The following is a 13,811-nucleotide window of genomic DNA, read 5'->3' as shown; positions in this document are numbered from 1 at the left end:
ACACGGCAGTGCAACACAAAGGATAATTTATTGATGTGGGGAATAAATTTCCCATTTTTCTGCACTGTGGTGTGAGGGTAAGCAATGAAAAAGCATGGCAAGAATGGGAGTGTTGACCTAGTTCTTCCAACGGCATGTTGCAGGGCAATATTCTTTGTTTTGCTCTACCGTGACAGTTTCATTGCCCACCTCAGTTCAATGTGACACAAGACTGGGAGTATCAGCAATGGTAATGTGTCTGCTGTGAAGATTCATGTTCTTTTGAACCCCCCCCCAAAAAAAACACACACACACACACACCAAAAAGGACCTCCAATTTTCCAAGTCAACAGAAATTTTCCTTAAAACGTGTCCTCTCTTTCAGTTCTCTTGAAGCAGAAACACACTTGCCATCTATCTGTTGCTGTTTTAATAAGCAAACTTGGTATACTGGTAGTGTTGCAGGTGGGTAATTTTAAACTCTGGTCTTACAGGGATCATCTCTGAAGTAATCTGTATTAACTTCCAGATGTGGTTGGCCAGCCCTGCTGTAGTTGTGGCCCATCTTCATATTCCACTGGCCCTGAAGTCACTGGTGGAGGAACATTCAAGGTTTCCTTCTATATTCTTCCCTCTGCTCTGGCTAATTATCAGTCGAATCCACATTACAGGTGCCTTTGCCAGTGGCTGGCTATCAAGTTCAGGGTCTTCTTAGTAGTGGCACATTGTCTGCAGAAGATTTTTGAAGGGAGCATCATCTGGTTATCTTTCTTCAGCTTTTTTGGAAAAGGACAAAGAGATCCCTCTCTAGAGACCAACACTACTGTGCTGGGGCCCAATGATAAAACTGAAGTGGAGCTGTTCCAGCTGTGTCTTTTTAATCAATTGTGTTTCTTGTCTTGGGCTGCATTCAGACAGCACTTTATTCCATTTTCCTAACATTTCCTTACCTGATAACTTTCTTTTTTTTAATGTGATCTTTCATATGATGTAAAAGCTACTTCTGGAAATCTAGTGGAAGTCTGATGCCCATTCCCATGTTAATTGCATCTAGAAAAAACACACACATATAAGATGGAAAACTGCAGGATGAAATTTGGGGTGATCTCCTGGCATGCACTTTGTTCTCACCATGGGGGAACAGACGCAGCACCCGTGTTCATAATGAGTGATGACATGTCCAATGGCATCTGCTATTGTGCCACACCACGACCATGGGACTGAATTAAATGTAGCACAACATATTTCAATTTTTTAACACCCACAGCTCCATTATGCAACAGGTTAAAAGGAACAGTATGAAAGAAATGTTAGAAACCTTGGGATAGAAATACTGGCATTCTAACCAGGAAAACTAATGAAATAATCCCCAAGTCTGAATGCACCCTTGCACATGATAATATCTTGGGTTTTAGGTAAACAATAGATTGAAGATCTATTGAAGAATTGATGCTTTTGAATTATGGTGCTGGAGGAGACTCTTGAGAGTCCCATGGACTGCAAGAAGATCAAACCTATCCATTCTTAAGGAAATCAGCCCTCAGTGCTCACTGGAAGGACAGATCCTGAAGCTGAGGCTCCAATACTTTGGCCACCTCATGAGAAGAGAAGACTCCCTGGAAAAGACCCTGATGTTGGGAAAGATGGAGGGCACAAGGAGAAGGGGACGGCAAAGGATGAGATGTTTGGATAGTGTTCTCAAAGCTACCAGCCTGAGTTTGACCAAACTGCAGGAGGCAGTGGAAGACAGGAGTGCCTGGTGTGCTCTGGTCCATGGGGTCACAAAGAGTCGGACACGACTAAACGACTAAACAACAACAACAACAGATTGAAGATGCTGTGAAATGCTTTGAGAGGGCATCAAACTGTTGCTTAGGTGTCAGGTGAACTTGGCAGAAAGTCTCCCCCCCTTTTTTTTGCACACGTCTTCTGAGATTAAAATCCGCTCCTGCAGCCATTCCCCTGATGCTCTTAGGTATACTTTAAATGTGCAGCTGCACAAACACAGCATTTGCCATATTTGTACCACCTGCGGTTCAGCATCTCCCAGATTTGGTTTATTTGCAGTTTTCCCCCTGCTGTCTTTTGATACAGCTCTTCTCGGATGCTTTGAGGCAAGGCGGGTTGAAGCTAGGAAAGAAACCCAAGGCAGATAGATTCTCCCCCCTACCCACCCACTCCAAAAAAAACCCCACTGCCAGAGTTCAGCACTTATTTAGGTGTATCTAAAAACGTACTTTAAGTAGGATTTGCTCATGTTTTCCCTCCCTTCTGCAAGCTGATTTAAAATCTAATATTATTAAGTTGGCCGCAGCCTTCATATTTTAACTGTCAAGCCCAGAGCCTGAGAGGTGATGCATTCAAAGCTTGCTAAAATATTTGCTCAGCAGCACAATTGTGTGTGATGGAAAATAAACTCCTCCAGAGCATCTCCTCCTATCAGGCATGGCCTGCAGCCAGCGAAGAATGAGGGAAGGTCAGTCAATTATGTGTGGTAATCACCGTAAGCATATTATCTGAGACACAGATGTCTTCCCTGACCCCACACGACATAGCTATTAACCCCACAGCAATATAAAAATGGGGCTGGGGGGGGGAGGTGCTGGTCCCTTAGGTAAACTAGACCTTTTCAGTTTGGACATGTCCAGTAGATCGGGGGAGGGAAAAGTTGCAAGACAAGGGAGATGTTTTTTTCAGGGACCTGTCCAACAACCTGACCTTTTTGTCGCTGCCGTCGGTGAGGTGGCGTGCCTCCTCTTTAGGGACCTCGCTATAGGCCTAGTCATGTGAGATAAATAGCTGCATCATCTGAAAATGAGACGAACAAATTGACTTGTAAGATATCGCAGCCGCATCGTAGCTCCGGAATGCCACTTCCCGATTTGTTGGGTGGCGGGGGAGGGGGAGAGACCAAACAGCCATTTGTGTGCTCCACTCCAGCGTACGTTTTTAAAATATGGCCCCTCTCCTAATATCGACAAAGTGTAATGGCAATATCACACAACTCGCCTAACGCCGTAATGCAGGAAATGGGAATTTCTCATTACGTGGCGTGTTTGCAGCAATCGCCTTCCTGCACAGTTGCTTTCAGGTTGGGATTTGTTTGCAGAATTACAAACTTGTTAGCTAGGGTAGAAAGAATACAGGTTGTTGTTGTTTCTAAGTAACCCTCATATAGCTGCAAATTATAATATATACGTACAGTATATGAATGCGTATATAACAGAAATCTAGCTTGAGTTTATATGTAGGAAGCTGGTCTGCACTGTTATATGAGTTATACATAAAGGTAAAGGGACCCCTGACCATTAAGTCCAGTCGTGACCGACTCTGGGGTTGCGGCGGTCATCTCGCTTTATTGGCCGAGGGAGCCAGCCTACAGCTTCTGGGTCATGTGGCCAGCATGATTAAGCCGCTTCCAGCAAACCAGAGCAGTGCACGGAAACGCCGTTTACCTTCCCGCCGGAACGGTACCTATTTATCTACTTGCACTTTGACATGCTTTCAAACTGCTAGGTTGGCAGGAGGAGGGACTGAGCAACTGGAGCTCACCCCGTTGTGGGGATTCGAACCGCCGACCTTCTGATCGGCAAGTCCTGGGCTCTGTGGTTTAACCCACAGCGTCACCCACGTCCATGAGTTATACATACTCAACTATTATATGAGTCTGCACTGGTGTGTGTGTGTGTGTGTGTGTGTGTGTGTGTGTGTGTAGGTTGTTTCATGTTGGCATGGGTAGCTCACAGGAGAACGTATCTAGGAATACAGAAAGACCAAGGGAGGAATTCAGTGTCACACCAAGGCGATCATTCCATCTGGACATGCATTTTGGCTTACCCTCTCTTCTCCCCCATATGCTGTTCTGGGGGTTCTCCTAACCCCACCTTCTAGAGCCAACTTCAGGGGCACATGAGGTAATCAGTCACTATCTTTTACCATATTCCCTAATGAGCATATCCTAAAAGAAAATAATAGTAATAATAGTAATAATAATAATAATAATAATAATAATAATAATATAATAATTAATAATAGATAGTGGGAAGGTGCCTCATACCATGGGAGCCCATTGGTCCATTCATCTTTGTGTTGTCTACACTGACTGCTTTTAATGTGTTTTAAATGTATGATGTGGAATGTGACCAGAATTAGGCTGCCTAATGTCACCCATGGAACATCATGCTATGTACAGGAATTTTAATCCTGCTCTCCATTCTCAAACTCCAACACTCTGCCAATACTCCAACCACTTGGCTACACTCTAACTCCCTCTTCCTTTCTATTCACCCATCCACCATGTTTTTAAGTTTCTCTCTCTCTCATTGGCCACTGTAAGAACAGAATGCTGGACTAGATTAGCTTTTCCTCTGATCCATCAGGACTGATCCTGATATCCCCTCATTTCCAGCAACAAAATACATTCAGGGTAGCTCCTTGTCTAGAAGACCAGAAACCCTCACAGAGATACACAATTGTCTGTTGCAGAGTCCTCCTGGTATTCTCGCCCCTCTGGGCAAACATGAAAGAGAGAGACTACCTTCAGGTGATCAATAGCTATTGGAACAAACCTCAGTGACCATATGGCCCCACTACGTATTCATGTTTGCAACCTTAGGCCCATACTGCTGGTGTTTTTGGTTGAACGGTCACAGGGTGCAAAGTTGGAGAGTGGGCACAACTGTGTGCTGCACAATCGGGGCAAGGTTTAGTTAAAGATTTGCACAGTCCAAAACTGCAACCTCTGATTGTGGTTCGAGGACCCGACCCCGCAATGTGAAATAAATACACAAGGACACGTGATATAAGGTTAATGGGCAAGAAGAGGCCACAACTTTATTGATTACAGCAGTGAAAAGGTATTGGCTTAGGCATTGGATGTCTAAAACAAGGGGGTTTATTCAACAGTAGGTGGAGCCTGTTGATGCTAATCCAACTATAGGCTCTCCCCTGATGTCACCGGGGGTCGTGCCATGGCCTCCCACCAAGCAGGCATCAGACAGAGTACACGACCGCCAGATTCCTTTAACGGAATACCCAAAAATTGAAGGCATAGGCGATGGCCACACCCAGCACTTCGACACACCGCAACACATTATTCCAATGCCTAACCGCCACCCGAGCCAATAAGGCTCGCCGCCAATACCCTCACGGCTGCAACCAATCCCTAATGCTGCTGATGACACTATCTAGCCAAATGTCGTTCCCCAGGCCTGAGAGATGCACCCCGTCATTCCGGTATAAGGCCCGGTCGCCGATCCGGATTTGGTCATGATAAATGACTCGGCCATTCATGAAGCGCACCCAACGGGCCACTGCCCGATTTACAGGTTTCCTGGTTTTTTCAATGGCCATACAGCTCAGCGCACCGCGCTAAAAAATTCTCTTCAGGAAGGAGGACCAGAACACCGTTGTTCTGGGGCACAAGGCAGCAAACGCATCCAAGTCTCTTTTTATATTCCACAACAAGTCTGCACTCCTTCTGTAAGCAAGGTCATTTTCCCCTAATTAAATGACAAGGATGTCGGGAGGGCCGAATGTGGCGACTTTTTCCCACAGCAATGGCATAAGCTCTTCCCAGCTCATGCCTCTTCTCGAGAACCAGGAAACCCGAACACCGTGTGGCAGACCAAGATTAGGCGCAAGGGAATGAGGCCGAGGAGAGGCTGGCGCCGCCGCAAAAGGCTGCTGAACACGCCCCCTCGAAGGAACCTGGTTGGATGCCTGCCGAGGGGGCGTGGGCGCCAGCCAGGTGGGAGGAGGAGGCAGGGGGCTAATGCCCCCTGCTAGGGGCGGTGCTCGGGCTCCTGCCCACAACCACTCCCCTCTCTTCCAGGGAGTCTTTATCCTGATGCTCCCTTGTGATTGAAGGGACCAATGTATTAAAAAAAACCCACCAACCCAATATAAGTGTGGTCTCCATCTGTATTATGTAACTATCTTATATATGTTTTTATTATTTTGTAAATCACTTCAGGGTGCCTAGTGGGAAGCAATTAATAAATGAAATTCTTCTTCATCATCAACATCCCTAGGTTTAGAGATGTTTTCCAAATCACTTCTGCTGATAAAGTGTGTATCGCATGTGATCACTGTAAACTATCGTATACAGTGGTATCTAGGGTTACAGATGCTTCAGGTTACAGACACTTTAGGTTACAGGCTCCACTAACCCAGAAATAGTACCTCAGGTTAAGAACTTTGCTTCAGGATGAGAACAGAAATTGCGCAGCAGCGATACAGTGGCAGCAGGAGGCCCCATTAGCTAAAGTGGTGCTTCAGGTTAAGAACAGTTTCAGGTTAAGAACAGACCTCCAGAACGAATTGAGTTCTTAACCCGAGGTACCACTGTATTGGCTTGGTTGTGTGAAATGGCTATCAGATATCAGTCACCACAGATTGCAGTAGTGGGATAACTGGCATTGGGGGCAACATATTAAACGATAAACTCATCACCTGATAATGCCCATGTCTAATAACTATGAATTATCTCTTCATACACATACATTATAATGTCTACTTGGTGCTTCAGAACCACCCCCCCTCTGTCCTTTGGCTCCTCTTTCCAATTCTCCTCTTGTAGAATTTTACATCTAGTTTACCTCCCTTGTTCACTGCATGACATAAATGCAAGATGTAACTCAAGCATTCCTGGCAGGTGACCATCCTCCCTCTGCTTAAAACCCTCCAGTGCAGGAGTGCTTTGCAACCTGCTCTGCTGTCCACCAGAGGTTTTTGCTAATGCTTTTAGCCAAAATCTGCTTCCTTGCTACTCTTACCCATTATTTCCAGCCCTGGAAGAACACACAAAGTTGCGTGTGCACCATGCATTTAAATCATGTGACTTCCCCCAAAGAATCCTGGGAATTGTGGTTTGTTAAAGGTCCTGGGAATTGTATCTCTGTTGCAGAGTTAACTATAGTTCCCAGGGTTCTTTGGAGAAGTGTGCTTTTAATGTGCTGGTGCGCACACAGTCTATGTTCTATGGGGCAGCCCTTCCGATGTTTGAAGGCTACTGTTGTGTTTCTCCTTAATCTTCTTTTCTCCATCTCTTTCAACCATTCATAATAGGACTTGCTTTCCAGGCTCATCCTCACCCTCTAGGCAGGTGCTGATTTTCTCCTGCATCCTGAGTGTTTGCTGAGGTGGCTGCAAATCTTCTTCATCTCTCCCCCTCCCCAATTGTTGTGTATTATTCGGGATTATGCATATTACGACAGACTTCCTAAGGACTCTGGGTTGTTGTTTTTTCTCCCCCTAAAACGTCTTCTCATTTGAAGAATGAGTGTGCTACCCTCCTTACCATTTCCTTCCAGAATACATTTAAATGAAAATGGTAAATGAGATATTTGTTTGCAGCTGCAACGACTTCGTGCTGCTTGTTCCATTTCTGAGAGAGCGGTGTTATGAGCATCTAACATGGGAACAAAAGTATGATTTTAATATAACAAAAAGGGGGTGTTTTTGTTTATTCCCTGCTGATCTGTAATCAAGTGCACTAAGTATATGTGTGTGTGCTTGGTCTTAAACCTCCTGTGACGTCTACTGTGGTTTCGATTGTGAATCAAACATAAAGCCGTCAAGTCTCTCTCTCTCTCTCTCTCTTTACTTTCTGCACAAGTATGGTTCTACTTTGAGTATATATAATGCATTTAAAACAAAGTGAGACCCAGTGCATGCTTCACTTTTGAAGAAGAGCAAGTTCATTTTGTTGGTACGATTCATTGGGACTTTATGAAAGAGTGTCAACAGAATAGATTTGCACAATGGCAATATAGATTTCTGAAACGAGCCAGAAAAATAATGGAGTCCATACATTGCCATTGTTGGTTTGTTTTTGCTTTCAGCTGGTAAAAGGTGGCATGAAATAGCTTATCTGAACTGGCCTCTGGTTGCAGACAGGATCCATTCCTGCGCCCCGTTCACAACCTGAAAGGAATGCAACCCACGTCTGCGCACGCGCAGGTTGTGATTCGCCGCTTCTGCGCATGTGCGTTACATCATTTTGCTCGTCTGCGCATGCGCGAGCGACGAAACCCGGAAATAACCCTTTCCGGTACTTCTGGGTCGCCACAGGATGCAACCTGAAAAGACGTAACCTGAACTGAACATAACAAGAGGTATGACTGTATCTTTAGGCAGACTGAGGTGGCTGTCTCAGGCAATTGTTGTGTGGTGTCATGAAAGGACAGCACATCACTGTTTCTTTATCATTGTATTGCCAAAATAATTTAGCTAGTTTTAGATGCCATCTAGCATCTTGTTCTCACACTGATCGACTAGAGGTCTGTGAGAGGCCCACAGCACCAGCAGATCCCTTCTGTCTTTATGATACAGGTTTAAACAGAAAATAAATAAATGCAAATAAGCATTTGCAAATAGGTTTTTGTCTGCCACATCTCGCAAGTTTGCTTTGGCATTCCTAAGCCATGTTCTGCTCCCATATTCTCCCACACACTTGCTATTTCTAATTTACATATCCCTTTTATAGAGCTTACCACTTGCTCTTTGGTGTATTAATTTAAACTTGGTGATTTGTTTTTCTGCTCAGGAAGCAGCAGACTCCAGGATAGTGACATATTCTGGCAGCCACAAGCAGCGATTACTTTCCAGTTTGGCTAATGATATAATCCACCGTGGTTGCAAAGTCTTGCTTTTCTCTTTAGATGACATTTTTCCGCAAGCTACACGTGTTGTATTTATAAGTGGCACTTAGGAAGATGCGTTCTGTAATCTCCTACTTATGCCTGACACTCTACGCATGTGTTTATCTACAAGGAGTGATGACATTGCTTGTTAATTCCACCCCCTGCTCCACAGCATCATAATATTGGAGGTGGTGGTTGGGGAGGAGGGGAAGAGTGTCAGAGATGTATTTCAGCTGCCAAAGAGTAATCTATTGACATTGGTCATGAGTACTTTATAAGGCACCTATTTGGAAAGTCATTTGCTACCAAATGTGGAGAAACCATGGCTCGCTTATAGTGGATGCAGAAGGCCCCAGGTTCATTCACCTGTTTAAAACATCAGGTAACAGGTAGACAGGTTCAAAGACCTCAGCTGCTGGTCAGAGACCACATTCACACCATACGTTTAAAGCACTATGTTACACTTTAAACAGACTTAGCTTCACCCAAAGGATTCTGGGAGCTGTAGTTTGCTAAGGATACCAAGAGTTGTTAGGAGACTCCCTATTTCCCTCAAGGAGCTGCAGTTCCCAGAATTCCCTGGGTTATATGGCTTTAGTATATTCCCTGAAGTTATATGGCTTTAGTAGAAATGTTATAAGGAACTAGGTATAAAATTAATAGAGTATTAAAGGAAAAAATAAGGTTAGAATGTGTTAAGATAATTATAGGATAGAAAACAGAGGAAGATGGAAAGGAATTGTTGAAACAATTAACAGAAGTGGAATACAAAAAGGGAGGTGTGAGGAGGTTGTTGAAATAAGTGAATGAAAGATAAGATATTGAAATTGTTTGATGTTGATTTGATGTTGTTCGATGTTGTTTGATGTGTTTTTTGTTTTGTTTTGTTAGTTTAATGTGTTAAGTGTTATGTAGTGTTTTGGTATTGTATTGTTTTTTTCTTCTTTTTGTGGTGTTTAAATTGTTGGAAAAGTAATAAATATTATTTTTTAAAAAACAAAAACAGAATTCCCTGTGGAGAAGGATGATTATTAAGCAACTTGGGAAATTGTAGTTCTGTAAGGGGAGTAGGGGTCTTTGACAACCAGTGCCATTTTTCTAGAGAAGGAGGTGCCAGAACTGACCATGAACACCTCCCTTGTTCGCTTAGAATAGCAATGGCGCCCACCTGAGAGGTGCTGGAACTCAGTTCCGGTGAGTTCCGGCTGAAAAAAAGCCCTGTCGACAACATTAACAAACTGTAGCTCCCAGAATTCTTGGAGTTGGGGGAGCGTTTACAGTGGTATTATAGTGCTTTAAATGCATGGTGTTCTGGTATAGCACCGTTTCCCATGCTCCTAAATCATTTCTGCGGACAGCTATTCATATATCGCAGATGGAGAACGAAGTCCTTTGAAATGCCCCTTCATAAAAATCAGTTGCTGGTGATGGCCAAAAATAAAGCCTCTCCCTTATTTTTTTGACATTTGTGAATGAGATATTTATACTGTTCATTTTCTCAAGTTGAAACTGGCTGTGTAAGTGGCATGATCAAAATAGGGGTTTCCCCCCCTTGGCTACTGGAAGAATGCGAATAAATACTGATTTACCTGAATGCCACCCACATGCCACTGTGAACTTACGTAACCAAGTTTTTCTTTATTAACTCTCCAAGGACACAATAGCCATGCACCGAAGATCCTCAGCAAGAGCTCACACTGCCCATGTAAGTGTATTTTTTATTTTAAAAAGGGGGGGGGAAGGAATCAAGCTCTTACCTTTCAAATTACATTCATAAAGCATTATTCAAATACGTGTAAGGCTGACTACTAAAGAAAGCACAATGACTGTCTACAATGCACTAATTTTATTCCACTTTGACTTTGAAAATATAATCGGTACTTACAAAAATTGTAAATACTACGGAATCATGCTAGAGGGATTATTCTAAAGTGGAAGTGCTAATATAGCAAGCAAAATAGCTCTTTCTAGTCTTAACTGGCTCCATTATCAGCAAAGATAACATCTGGCAACAACATTGCAAGAAGCACAATGTGTGTGTGTGTGTGTGTGTGTGTGTGTGTGTATACACATAACTATCTGGGATTTATGGTGACATGTACATTTTAGTTTGAAATGAACTTCATCTTGAACTCCACATGAGATGGAACAGGTAGCAGTTATTCCTTGTGACCCCTTGCTCAGCCACCCCAATTAAAACAGCAGCTTAGCCAAATGAACGTCTGTCTACTACCAGCGATTTAGTGGAAGTGGAATACAAGGGAGTGCTGCTCCGAGACTATTTTCAGAGCGGGGGTGATGGCCTCATGTGCCAAAATGCCAGGGTTATTGATGGATCTTCCTTGCTCTGGCAGATGAATGCAGTGCTAATGAGCTTTCCAAGTTCTCTCTTGCTTCTGATAGCTTAGCACAGTGGAAAATCCAAAAAGCAGGTTGCATACTTAGTTCCCTTTTTTTGATGGAGTTCATACTTCATCCTCGTGGTTTTATTGCAAAAAGATGGCAGTCTGAAATGATCTGAAGAGAAGCCAGGCAACCTATTTGCAGTGATTTGACTCTCAAAATGCTGATCAGTCACAGCAGGCTAACCACTACACCACCCTTTCCCAGCTCCCAGCTCACTGTTCCATGATTTTCTGCTGATCTTAATATATTGGGTATTATGCTATGTATTGATGCCCTATCTCTCTCTCTGTGTGTGAGTACATAATAAACCAAGCTGCCTATATTTTTGGACTCTCCTTGTGGGCTTAGCTATGTTGACTGTCATGATGGGCTCCTGCACTTTGCAATTTACCACTGCACCACTGTCTACAGTTGCATTCTCCTTGCACCGTGCCACATGGAGAATGCCCATAGCTGATTGGAAGAGCATTTTCTTTGTGTGCAGAAGGTTCCACGTTCAATCCCTGGCATCCCCAGATAGGACTGAGGGACAGAAGTCCTGGAGAGTCCAAAAATGTTTAGTTTGGAATTGTTTAATTGGCTCTTTTGATGAAGATTTGATGAAGATTTGGCATGGTTTGGTATTGTATTAATGTGGATTGTTATTAATGAAACATTTAAAAAGGTGGAGGTAAAACATTAATAAAAAGTAATTTAAAAAAAGGAATCCTGCCTGTTAGTGGAGCTAGATAATATTGAGTTAGATGGCCAAGGCACTGTGCACTGCAGTATCAATCCAACCAAGTTATTTAAGTAGACTAAGAAACGTATATGGGACGCGGGTGGCGCTGTGGGTTAAACCACAGAGCCTAGGACTTGCCGATCAGAAGGTCGGCAGTTCGAATCCCTGCGATGGGGTGAGCTCCCGTTACTCGGTCCCTGCTCCTGCCAACCTAGCAGTTCGAAAGCACATCAAAGTGCAAGTAGATAAATAGGTACCACTCTGGCGGGAAGGTAAACGGTGTTTCCGTGCGCTGCTCTGGTTCGCCAGAAGTGGCTTAGTCATGCTGGCCACATGACCCGGAAGCTGTGCGCTGGCTCCCTCGGCCAATAAAGCGAGATGAGCGCCGCAACCCCAGAGTCAGGCATGACTGGACCTAACGGTCAGGGGTCCCTTTACCTTTAATTTTTAAAAAAGGAATCCTGCCCATTAGTGGAGCTAGATAATACTGAGTTGGATGGCCAAGGCCCTGTTCACTGCAGTAACAATCCAACTAAGTTATTTAATTAGACTAAGAAACACATCCTCATGGATTCAAGAATTTGCATATTCAAGAATTTGCACTCTGTCAAATGAGCAGACCAGCATACTATAGCACTGTGTTGTTTATTACTGTATGCCAGGCAGTTTGCATACTTAACAAAGAGAACATACCTGCAAGCTACATCATTCCATTGTTTCTTACTGTGTCCTGGAAAGACTCACAACAGGATAGTGCTGCTCCTGACTACATTCCAGAGTCCATACTAGGCCAAAGCAGACAGAGATGTCTACCACAGCACTCTAACGCTTCTCGCTACATGCCTAGCCAACTGAACACACCTCTCTGCCGCAGCATCCCGTTGTTCCTTACTGCGTTCCAGTATACCCTAAATGAAAATACCCCGAAGTGCCACGACACCGTATTGTTTCTCGCTGCATTCCAGACAGAGCTCAATCATTCTTGATGCATTATGTATTTACAACATTATATATAAGTGCCTGTTATAAACAAACTGCTATATTAACAGGCACAGCTTATAAAGTATCATTATAAAGTAATCATTCAATCAATCACTCCACTCAGAACTATCCGGGGGAGGCTGGGTGTTCGTCAAATGAAAGGCAAATGTCTGATTTGCATTCACTTTTCCAGAATGTGCCATAGAGTTGAGTTTTGCAGCGCTCTGTATCCTGAATACCAAGTGCATACCTTTTTTTATTTTCTCCAGAGACTTCACTTGGAGGCAAATGGTGAGTCAGGATATTCCTTGGGAGCAAGTGGGATTTGCAAGAAATAAGAAGACCTCCCCTGGACTGGACCAAATGCCATACAATCCAGCATTCTGTTTTAAACATGATCAAGCTGGACGCCTCTGAAAGCAGGACCTGAAGGCAACTTTCCCTCCCTTGTTGTTGGTCACCAGCATCTGTTCTTCAGAAGTACACAGAACTTTGAACTTGGCAGTTCCATTTGGTTATCATGGCTGGTACCCATTGCTGCTCCCTCTTTTTTTAAAAAAAATAAATAAATCAGTGACCATAAGCAGATCTTGTGGTACTGAACAGATTTTTTAAAAAATCGAATACAGAAATAGTGTGTGGCATAGCACACAGGAAGAGGCATTAAACCCTTTCACCCTTGCACCACAATGGATCTTCTTCCCCACAAACTGACTTTTGCTCCAACGGAAGAATTACCATTTATCCTGATACAGGAGCACCCATACTAATTACATTTTTTTAAAGCCAGTTGTGTTCAATGCCTTTGTGCACTGGAAGTATTTAAGCAGAAGTTGGGTGAGCATATGCCTGGGCTGCTGTCATTGTCTCCTGCACATAGCTGTCAACATTTCACTTTTTTTAAAAAAAGGGAAATTCCCTTATTCCGAATAGGATTCCTTGCAAGAAAAGGGAAAAGTTGACAGCTATGCTGCTGCATGGGGCAGGGGGTTGAACTATAAGGTTTCCAAGGCCCTTTCCAAACGTCTGATTCTGCAACTTTATCATGCAACCACCACATGGGGGAAATGGTTGTGTAA

General features: G+C 43.6%; 1 long non-coding RNA gene across 5 annotated transcripts in view; it reads left to right on the top strand.

Annotated features, from left to right (window-relative positions):
• The window catches only part of LOC309529745, a 54,394-nt gene extending 41,111 nt beyond the window's left edge, over positions 1 to 13,283 (top strand). For 3 of the 5 annotated variants that reach the window (XR_014218405.1, XR_014218406.1, XR_014218407.1), the window contains exons 5-7: positions 365 to 444; positions 10,279 to 10,329; positions 13,002 to 13,283. This is a non-coding gene — a long non-coding RNA (uncharacterized lncRNA). The remainder of the gene's footprint in view (positions 1 to 364; positions 445 to 10,278; positions 10,330 to 13,001) is intronic. The other 2 variants (XR_014218403.1, XR_014218404.1) reach the window with 1 other exon arrangement.
• The last annotated feature ends 528 nt before the right edge of the window (positions 13,284 to 13,811 follow it).

Source organism: Podarcis vaucheri (genome assembly GCF_965113315.1).
Source record: "Podarcis vaucheri genome assembly, chromosome: 3".
NCBI lineage: Eukaryota > Metazoa > Chordata > Lepidosauria > Squamata > Lacertidae > Podarcis > Podarcis vaucheri.
Note: the sequence above shows the minus strand (reverse complement) of the source record. Positions and strands in the feature narration are given on the sequence as shown.